The 10640-nt window shown below is 38.4% G+C and overlaps 1 pseudogene; it reads right to left on the reverse strand.

Moving 5' to 3' along the window:
- Positions 1–9993: 9993 nt before the first annotated feature.
- Positions 9994–10640, reverse strand: part of LOC116101322 — a 3573-nt pseudogene continuing 2926 nt past the window's right edge.

Here is a 10640-nt window from a genome sequence, read left to right on the forward strand (position 1 = left end):
CAGAGTGCTAACATACAGTGGGAAATTCCTTAGCCTAATTTTGATGAGCTCAGACTAAGTTTTTGCTTATTTATAGCTGAAAACTTTAAGTGGGGATGACTATGGAATCTATCTTGTTAGGGAAACTGAGCTAGAGACCCAGAGCAGCAGAGGTCACCACTGATACAACATTTTCCTTTGTATGCAAAACTCTACTGGGTAAATGTCAAAGACGAATGTTGGGTAAAAAGGTAAGGAGTATTGTGAATGTTGATCATGTTAGTATTTGTGAGCAAGATCTCAAAATACACCCATGAGGTCAATAGAAGACACATATGTTTACTGGTCTACTAAGTTAGTTTTTTAGAGGATGGTCAAATAACATTATATCAAAATTATTTCAAAGAGAAAATAAATAGGAATGTTTAATCTACAGTCAAATGTAACTGTCCATTTAAAAATAGCATTTGTGAGTCATATAAGAAACTCTTACTTTGCTTTAGGATACAAATAATAATTTTAAGGGCATAGATTTTATTTTTTAAATAAAGATATTGATGAAAAGAAAAATGTTAAAGGAATTACTAAATAAAAGTTAAGAAAGACACTCCCTGGTGGCAAACCTGCCATAGACAACCCCAGCTGGGTATGTGGGTCCCTGGGATATGGGTTCTCGAGGCCAGATGGGTAAGGAAACAAACACAGAGGCAGTTTGAATCTGAGTGTATTTTGCAGCTCTCAAGCAGGGGATTTTATACATTAAAACCCAAACATTACATCTCTTAGGAACTGTTTCCAGTGAAATAATCACAAAATACCAACAAAAATCATTTGGCACAGTAAAGCACAAAAATATCTCTTAGAAACTGTATCCCATGAAACAATTAAAACAGAACAAGTAACATCATAATTAATATAAGTCAAAATATAACAAAATTCTAAAAAGATGTATTCAGTGGGGGCGGTCATCCAGGCTAGTAGCATATTTCCAGGAGCAGGTTAATAAATCTTTATGGTCAATGCTCTCAACCACTGAGCTCTCAAACCCCATATGGGCAATTACTATTCAACATCTAATGCCTGATTTTTTTATAAATCTTCAACGCATAAATTTTAAGAATTATAAATTTTAATTCTTTCTAATTAAAGCTTTCTTTTACCATATACCAAAACCCACCTCCGATGACACACATGTAGCCATATGAAATTTTACTGTTGGGAAAGTTTCTATCTATCATAATAGTTTTGTAAATTATTTAAAAAGTATAGCATTGGTTTCCCCAGAGATAAGGTCATGGTTAGTGACCCCATCACAAGGGATTGTTTCTTACCCATTATTCTCATTTACAATCTTGTCCTAGGCTACCAGAAACGTGTAAGTAAGAAAAGGAACAAGAGAAAACAAAGCAGATAGATTGCCATGAGAAATACGGCTCAAATTTTTTTTCTCCAGTGAAGAGTTCCACAACTGGTTCCAGGGGGCCTCCCCCTTTTGAGGTCAACCGCCTCAATTGGTGGAACTTGTCACAGAGATCCTACTGGTGGAAGTGTGGCACAAACCGAAGACAGGGAGGGGCCTGCAGTGACTTGAAGTGGCAGGGTGAGTTGGTACCTAGGGGGAACCTTCCCATTCTCAGAGGTGAAAGAGAGGAGGGATAGGGGAGGGGTTATTTCAGGGGGGACTGAGACGAGAGGTGGGCTTCAATCAGGATGTAAAGTGAATTAATTAATTAATTGAAATTTTAAATTAATGTTATAAATATACACACTACATGTGTACTATGTATATATATGTATATATATACACATACTTAAGTGAATGTGTTACCTTTCTATAGCTATGAGCAAAATACTTAAGAAAAAAGGAGAGAGAAAACAAGGAACAGGAGACTAGGAGGCTCCTCAAATGGCCTTCGGCTCTGCCACTTTCTCCCTTTCCTTACCCTCTATAAAATATAAGTTCTAATGCTTTTCAGAAACACAGGGAAAAGGCTGGAGTTTTGTTTTACTTGTTTTGGCTGCACATACAGTAATTTTTATAGCCATAGGTAGGCTAACCCTGCAACTATAACCCTAGGCAGACCTAAGCCAACCACCACTGGGTTTTATTGTTGTTGTTTTCTTACAATGTTTCCTTTAAACTCAACAGTTTTTTCATATTGAAATAACAAAATACCTAGGTTGGCCCCAGGAAAAATATTTAAGATTTATTTATTTATTTTATGTATGTGAGTACACTGTAGCTGTACAGATGGTTGTGAGCCTTCATGTGGTTGTTGGGAATTGAATTTTTAGGACCTCTGCTCACTCCAGTCAACCCTGCTCACTCTGGTCAGCCCCACTTGCTCAGTCCATGCTTACTCCGGCCCAAAGATTTATTTATTATTATACATAAATATACTATAGCTGTCTTCAGACACACCAGAAGAGGGTGTCAGATCTCATTACAGGTGGTTGTGAAACACCATGTGGTTGCTGGGATTTGAACTCAGGACCTTTGGAAGAACAATCAGTGCTACCTGCTGAGCCATCTCACCAGCCCGGAAAAATATTTAAAAGACAATTCCTTTACTCCTTTTTTTTAACTCCCCCTAGACCTAGGTATAATTTAAGAAAATGAAGTATCCAAACTAAGATAAACTAAGATAAACTATATAAACTAAGATAAAGTTTATATAGTTTCTATAGTTTATAGAAAGTATGCGTGAGTATGGAAGGTCATACATCTGCGCTGCCTGTCCTGGATACATGGCTCATCCTGCATGGCAAGAATTGATCTGAGAACAGAAGCTGGGAGGAACAATTCCAATAGCACAGAAGACTTTGTCCCTTGCCGTGTGGTTACGGACTCCATTATCTTTAAGGGGTTGACACTGTAAGTTTGACCATGCTCCAATGAGTATAAGGGCAACACAAATTAGATTTTTTTTTTCATCTTTTGCTTTCTGGGAGCCCACAAGAGTTAGGAGTGGACGTGGGAAGATGGTGAAGTAAACATGATCGGGATGCATTATGTGGAATTTCCAAATGTTCAATAAAAACATTATGTTAAAAAGACTCATAAGATACCAATGACAAATGAAATCTAATTTAGAACATAAGGAACCTGCCAGTCACATTGTAGGGAGTTCCATAGGAGCTCAAGAAGGAGAGATTCTTCTGAAATAGTCTTCAGAAGAAAAGAGCACCCATGCCCCCAGCAGTGCCTGGCCAGTGGCTTAATTTTCTATATACCCTGAAGCAAATTCAATGACATGATTTGAAATCTGACCAGCTCTTCTAAGACCACAACTTCTTGGCCACAGAGGCAGTTCTGCTGGCCTGGAAATGGTTTTCACCTAACATGGCTTTATAAAATACACAAAGCAGGGCACAATGAATTCATCTTCAGAGTTAGGCGATGTATCCCCAAGGGGACTTCCTCATCAAGCAGGATTCACTTGGCTAAACAAAATGTGTGTGGTAGGTTTACACAATGGAGTATTACTCAGATGTTAAAAGCAATGTCATCATGAAATTTGCAGGCAAATGGATGGAACTAGATATAATTACCCTTAGTGAGGTAACCTAGACCCAGAAAGACAAACATGGCATGTACTCACTTATAAAATCATATTATCTGTAAAAGTCAACCATAAATTCACACCCGAAAAGTCAATGAATTTAAAAGGACAAAAATATACATTTCAAAGACAACAAATGCAATGATCAGGACAATCTATTGTACAGTTTGTCAAAGTGAACAGAAGACAGCAGAAAATAATCTATCTTTAAATAAATCAGCAAAAACACTCCTAAGTAATAAGATCACTGAAGAATAAGTAGTTTCAGATCAAGCTCTAAGATAGAACTAAAGAGATGTGGGTGACAAAATGGAAAATAAATGAAAACTCTTCTCAGATAAGACTATGTGGGCATCAGTAATTCAAGATTAAACTTCTTTTTTTATTTATTATATTGATTTAAGTTTTATTGCATTATTATGAGAAAGGATACAGAATTTCAATTTCTCTGAATTTGTTAACATATTTTAAGTAAATAGAATTATATCAGATTCTTATTTTCCTTTTGTACCCCAACTCCTCCCAGAGACCTCCTTCAATACCTTTCTTTTTTTTAGTTTGTCAAATTCTTTAAAATTTATAAAATATTTAACAATAAAAATTAGTGTTATAAAAATTGATCTAAAACAACAATCAATTGAACAGTCTAGTGCAGATGCTTGTCTACAGCAATACTGAAAATGCATATATTTGTCTCAATATAAATTTGAAATAACTCCAAATATATTAACTGTATATTTTAAAATAATGTCACTACTAGTATTTTTAAATGAACATAAATAGATAAAAATCTTTTTGTTTCTTTGTTTTGTTATTTTTTTTTTTTAGTAGAGCTTAAAATCCTGGCTCTTACTGTGGTACAAGCCCAAAATAAGAACAATCTTTAGACACTGGAGTTCATTGTAAAAAGTTGTACTTCCATGACCCTCACATTACCAAAGGATTTTACCTCCATCATAGCTAAGCTGAGAGTTGACAGTTCTGCTGCGCCACGGAATGAATTGTAGGCACGATTTTGGATATAGATTTCCTGCTATGGTCAAAGCTATTTGACTTGAGTGATTGTCATCATTCACAGTCCACAGAGAATGTTATATTCATTTAAGAAATGTGTGTATTAAGATGATCTATCCATGAAGTCATTCACCAACTATTTCAATGAACAGTGGTTCTGCTTGGAGGGTGGCACAGACATTAGGTGAGGGTAAGAATCTGATTCATTGGCTGTGGTAATTTTGAAAGGCATTCACCTCAGAGAAAGAGAAACTTATAAAGTCCTCTTCTTCAAAATTGATACAATAGTTACAAACATCGAGCAAAGCATTCAGTCTCACTCTTAGTTGTTCTCTTACAAGCCAACTCCCAAGTTAGCTATCAATGTTTCTTTTGGCTGTATAAACTTTTGAAATATGTAAGCTGTTCTGAAAAATCATAGTATAGTGTGAAAATATCAAATAAACAATGCTACTAATAGAGAGGCTGAGATAGGAGAAGCCTGATTTCAAGACCATTATGTTGAACCCAGCAATACACAATCATGTACAAACAAGCAGAAAATGTATAGGGATTGTACAATATTGGACCTATTTCTCCAATTACCAAATTAGAGAGACCACTGGATGACAGCCAACAAATTTCTAATTCCTCATATTTTTGGATTTCAATTGATTAGGATATGTTGGTAGTATTAATTTTCAAACTAAGGCATTAAGAAAAAGTAATTGCTACTTCCTGTTATCTTTGTTGTTAGAGGTGGAATTAGGTTTGTGTGGGTTTGTTGAAAATTACTTTCTTGCTTCTTCTAGAGTGTAGTTTTACCCCTAATGTTGGTGTTTTCCATCTATTATCCTTTGTAGGGCTGGATTTGTGGAAAGATTTTGTGTAAATTTGGTTTTGTCATGGAATATCTTGTTTTCTCCATCTATGGTAATTAAGAGTTTTGCTGGGTATAGTAGCCTGGGCTGGCATTTGTGTTCTCTTAGAGTCTGTATGACATCTTCCCAGGATCTTTTAGCTTTCATGGTCTCTGGTGAGAAGTCTGGTGTAATTCTGATAGGCTTGCCTTTATATGTTACTTGACCATTTTCCTTTACTGCTTTTAAAATTCTTTCTTTCTTTAATGCATTTAGTATTTTGATTATTATGTGACAGGAGGAATTTCTCTTCTGGTCCAGTCTATTTGGAGTTCTGTAGGCTTCTTGTATGTTCATGGGCATCTCTTTCTTTAGGTTAGGGAAGTTTTCTTCTATAATTTTGTTCAAGATACTTACTGGTCCTTTAAGTTGGGAGTCTTCACTCTCTTCTATACCTATTATCCTTAGGTTTGGTCTTCTCATTGTGTCCTGGATTTCCTGGATATTTTGGGTTAGGTTCTTTTTGTTTTTTGCATTTTCTTTGACTGTTGTGTCAATGTTTTCTATGGTGTCTTCCACCCCTGATATTCTCTCTTCTATCTCTTGTATTCTGTTGGTGATGCTTACATCTATGACTCCTGGTCTCTTTCCTAGGTTTTCTAACTCCAGGATTGTCTCCTTTTGTGATTTCTTAATTGTTTCTACTTCCATTTTTAGATCCTGGATGGTTTTATTCATTTCCTTCACCTGTTTTATTGTTTTCCTGTAGTTCTTGAAGGAATTTTTGTGTTTCCTCTTGAAGGGCTTCTAGCTGTTTACCTGTGTTCTCCTATATTTCTTTGAGGGAGTTATTTATGTCCATCTTAAAGTCCTGTATCATCATCACGAGAAGAGATTTTAGATCTGAATCTTGCTTTTCTGGTGTGATGGTGTGTGCAGGACTTGCTATGGTGGGAGAATTGGGTTCTGATGATGCCAAGTAACCTTCGTTTCTGTTGCTTATGTTCTTATGCTTGCCTCCAGCCATCTAGTTATCTCTAGTGCTACCTGCTGTTATCATCAGGGCCTCCAAAGCCATGATGTCACATGGGTGGGTCTCGAAGACCTGTTGTCAGGGCAACAGCCGCCATATTCTCAGCATCCATTGGGCTCACCTCCTACCTTTACCTGCAGCCACTACGTCAGAACCCATATATATATATATATATATATATATATATATATATATATATATATATATACATACATGGGGAACGTTTCTCTCATGCTCTCCGTCTCTCCATCCCTCTTCTCTCTCTGCTACTGCCCCCTCTCTCCCTCTCAATTAAACCTCTTACACATGCAACTGTTTAGGCCTAGTGTGTGGTATGTCCTTGTGAGAGCTGCACATCACCTGCCCTGGCTAAATCTGACTGGGGCCTGTCCTGTCTATGATCCAGGTTGTGTCAGAACTCCTCAGAGTCAAGCTGTCTTTGGGATTCTGGGATCCTGTGATCCTGGGCACATTAGAGCACCCAGGAGTGGAGTTTCCTCTGGGTGTTGTGGGACTGGCTGCAAAATTTGCGCCGTCCAAGATCTCCTCAGAGCACCAGCCCAGACAGACTCTGCTCCTCTGATCCTGGACGTGTTGGAGGGCCTGGGAGTAGAGATTCCTCTGGGTGTTGTGCAGAATTTGTGTCCAAGGTCTGCTCAGGGCACCAGCCTAGACAGCCCAGAAGGAACCTGGGCCACTAGGCTGGTGGAGTTCCTATGTACTTGAGTCCTGCTGGTACCAGTTACTCCTTGTGTTGGAACAGATGTTGTGTCCTCCTCACCTTTGCTCCTCTGATCCGGGGCATGTTGGATCACCTGGGAGTGGAGCTTCCTCTAGATGTTGTGGTTCTGGCTCTGCTCCTCTGATCCTGGTCTTGTTAGAGTGTCTGGGAATGGAGCTTCCTCTGGGTGTTGTGTGGAATTTGTGCCCAAGGTCTGCTCAGGACACCAGCCCAAGCAGACGGGCAAGATTAAACTTCTTAAACAATTTTTTTGGGAGGGGGGGTTCGAAACAGGGTTTCTCTGTATAGTCCTGGCTGTCCTGGAGCTCACTCTGTAGACCAGGCTGGCCTTAAACTCAGAGATCCACCTACAGAACAAAAGAGTATGTTGGTCTAAGGATATATCTCATTGACAGAGTGCTTGCCTAGCATGCATGAGGTCCTGGTCCTGGATTTAATCCCCAGTACCACCTCAGGGAGAGGAAAGTATCTTTTTCCTCTCTTGGACAGAAACAGGATAGAGCATTTCTTAATAATAGTTTACGAATTATGTTAAGAAAAACTAGACAGGCCCATTCCACAAGAGTCAAACGAATTCTTTCCATAACACTGTCACTCACATTATTAAAACATTATCAATTATTTGGGTCAGTTTCATGTTTAAACTGTTTTAACTGATCACCTACACAGAATTATTGGTCCTAAGTTATAAATGATTTGAATCATCATGATTGTATTTCCTTATGAGAATTGGGGCAGCTGCTCTGACAGGGATGTGTGTAGCTGTCCAGCAGCCATGGATGAACTTGCTTACCTGACAGGGAGGCTGGAAATGAAAAATGACAAGGCGTGAGAAAAGGATGAAGCCAAGACAAAAATTTCTGATCAAGACTCAAAGCTTAATAGTTAGCACTACATTTGTATAAGGAGAGCCCACAGAACCATCTGTTGGAAACCAAAAGCACTCCTAGCTCAAACCCGCTGATGATCTCAGCTCTGGTGGAGACACCCAGGGCCAAGAGGCCTGGGAACCAAACACCTTTTTCCCTGGGAGAGTGACAAGCAGGCACTTCCCTTCCCAGGAAAAAGTTTTACAGCTACCTTCCCCTCTGAGAATCAAGCAGCTTCTCTTGAGGAAATGTTTACTTTGCCCTGCTGGAAGATGCTTGGATTCAATGTCCCAGAGACAGCTTCCCGAGATAAGACTGCAAGACATCTCAGGACCCCTTATCAGACACCCATCCAGATGTCCCCTTTCTCATCCTTTGTTCCCCTCACCCCCTCCTCATTTTTTTCTTTCTGTAATGCATAAATACTGACCACTGGCTACCATTAAACGAGGCTTTGACAAAAGATTTGCAAGGCCTTCGTCTCCTTTTCTCGCTCATTCTATTCCAGGTCTAGTTCCCCTCGAAACCCACGGAATAACTAGATCCCGCTGGTCCAGGATACCCATCCTTTATTTCAGCTGAATTATGTTGCTGTGTTTCAGCTGGATTACTTGCAAAGCAAGCTCATCAGGCAGTCTACTCTTGTAGGAAATTGACTCCACCTGGGTGGTTAAGGTCCAAATGTGGCAAGCACTTAAGATCTATTTAGCCTGCTCAAGGCTCGGGGAAGGGCACAGATGTGGTGGGAATAAGTGAGACACTTGAAATCTTCCATTCTGTGTGATGGTAAGTAGTAAGTAGGTCACATCTCACAGCTTCTTAACAAGGAATAGCCGCGCAGGCCCTACTATAAGGAAAGAATTAGTAATAGCGTGCACTGCCTTTTATATCACTGATACCCTGACATAGCTTAAGAATGTAGTATTAAACAAAAAAGTGAAAATCATTATCACCTTACCAAAGAAACAAAATACAGAATGAAGGCAAATGAGCTTGATATGTATCCCAGAGATCCCACTCTGATTTTGAAGCAAATTTTAACCCAAAGACATCTACATACAACTTCCAAGACTATTTATATTAGAAATATTCAGAGCAGATGAGGCCAGTGTGGCCTACCTTGTCAAAGATAAATATCCACTTAATGAAAAGTTCCACTGTTAGAATGCCTCAACTGATCATATCATTCCCCTGCTGCTGGAAGTCCCTAAGAAGTGGTGGTTGCTTAACAGACTCACCATCTGCATTTAGAGGCAAATGGAACACTGAATGTCCTTTCAAATCTAATACTTTACAGTTATTTATAGAAAAGCAAGTCTAATTATACTACCGCTTAAAATTCTACAGTTAAGATAACCTCATTATCTTTAAATACTGAGAACACAAAGGGCCCTTCAAACTACTTGTGTCAAGTACCCACTTCCTACTTTAACATTCACTAGCTGTGCTCTTAAAATCTCTATGACAGAAGCAGAAATTTTCCCCATGCCTTTTGGCAATAGAGTCAAAAGTTTAAGTTTCAGGTCTGTAAAATGTCATGAAGTCTGTGGTTTTTAAAGCTAAATTATTCAGTATCTTGAATTATTATTGCACTCATGTTGCCTGGAAATATATCTAGAACAGAAGGAAGGTAAGTAGGTCTACAAGCATTTGCTTTCCTTATTAGATAAGCAAGCTCAGATAATGGAAATGCAAACTGCAATTTAAATAAATCTATATATGTGTGACAGTGTATCAACTTCTTATAGAATGAAATTCAATGGCCAATACTACAAATCCATAAAGAATCAGAAAGAGTACTGTATACAAAGCTCTTACAATTGACCCATTCTACTTTGAGATCAAAACAGTAATTCTTCAAGATTTAAGAAAAAATAGATTTTAAGAAAGAAACTTTTAAATCACTGAATGCATCATTTCTGTCATTAAGAGAAATAGCATGCTTTTTTCTGCACTAATTCATTCTAATGAAGTAATTCTCTAACTCCTGATTAACACTACATTTACAAGAGTGAGGGAGTTTATCAGTAGGCATTCTTCCTTGTTTTAAGTTGTCTCGAAAATATGTCAAGTAAGCCTTTAAAGACTCCAGGAATGGCAGCTTAATTATCCTTTCCCTCAGCGGGTTCTGAGGCGGGATGTGGTTCCTCAAGCTCCATGGCTTTGCTGTGATCTTTCTCCTCTTCTTCTTTGCTGTCTTCTTCCATTTTATTCATTCTCTTTGTTGTCTAGATAGAGGCTGAGGGACAAACTGATTACCCACAAATACTAAGTATTAATTCTCTGTTTAACTCTCTTTCTTTTCCTCTTGGGTGGAGTCCTTTGTGGAATCCCCTTGGCCTGCATTTCATCATTTGTGAAGTTTCTTCTTCTTCTTTTTTTTTTCTTTTCAAGACAAGGTTTCTCTGTGTAGCCCTGGCTATCCTGGAATTCACTCTGTAGATCAAGCTGGCCTCGAACTCAGAAATCCACCTGCCTCTCCCTCCCAAGTGCTGGGATTAAAGGCATGTGCCACCACTGCATGGCATTTACGAAGTTTCTTTTTTTTTTTTAAAGCTTTATTGCATTATGAAAAGTTACATAATTTCAATTTATCTGAAT

This window comes from Mastomys coucha, unplaced genomic scaffold, assembly GCF_008632895.1.
Source record: "Mastomys coucha isolate ucsf_1 unplaced genomic scaffold, UCSF_Mcou_1 pScaffold21, whole genome shotgun sequence".
Taxonomy (NCBI): Eukaryota; Metazoa; Chordata; class Mammalia; order Rodentia; family Muridae; genus Mastomys; species Mastomys coucha.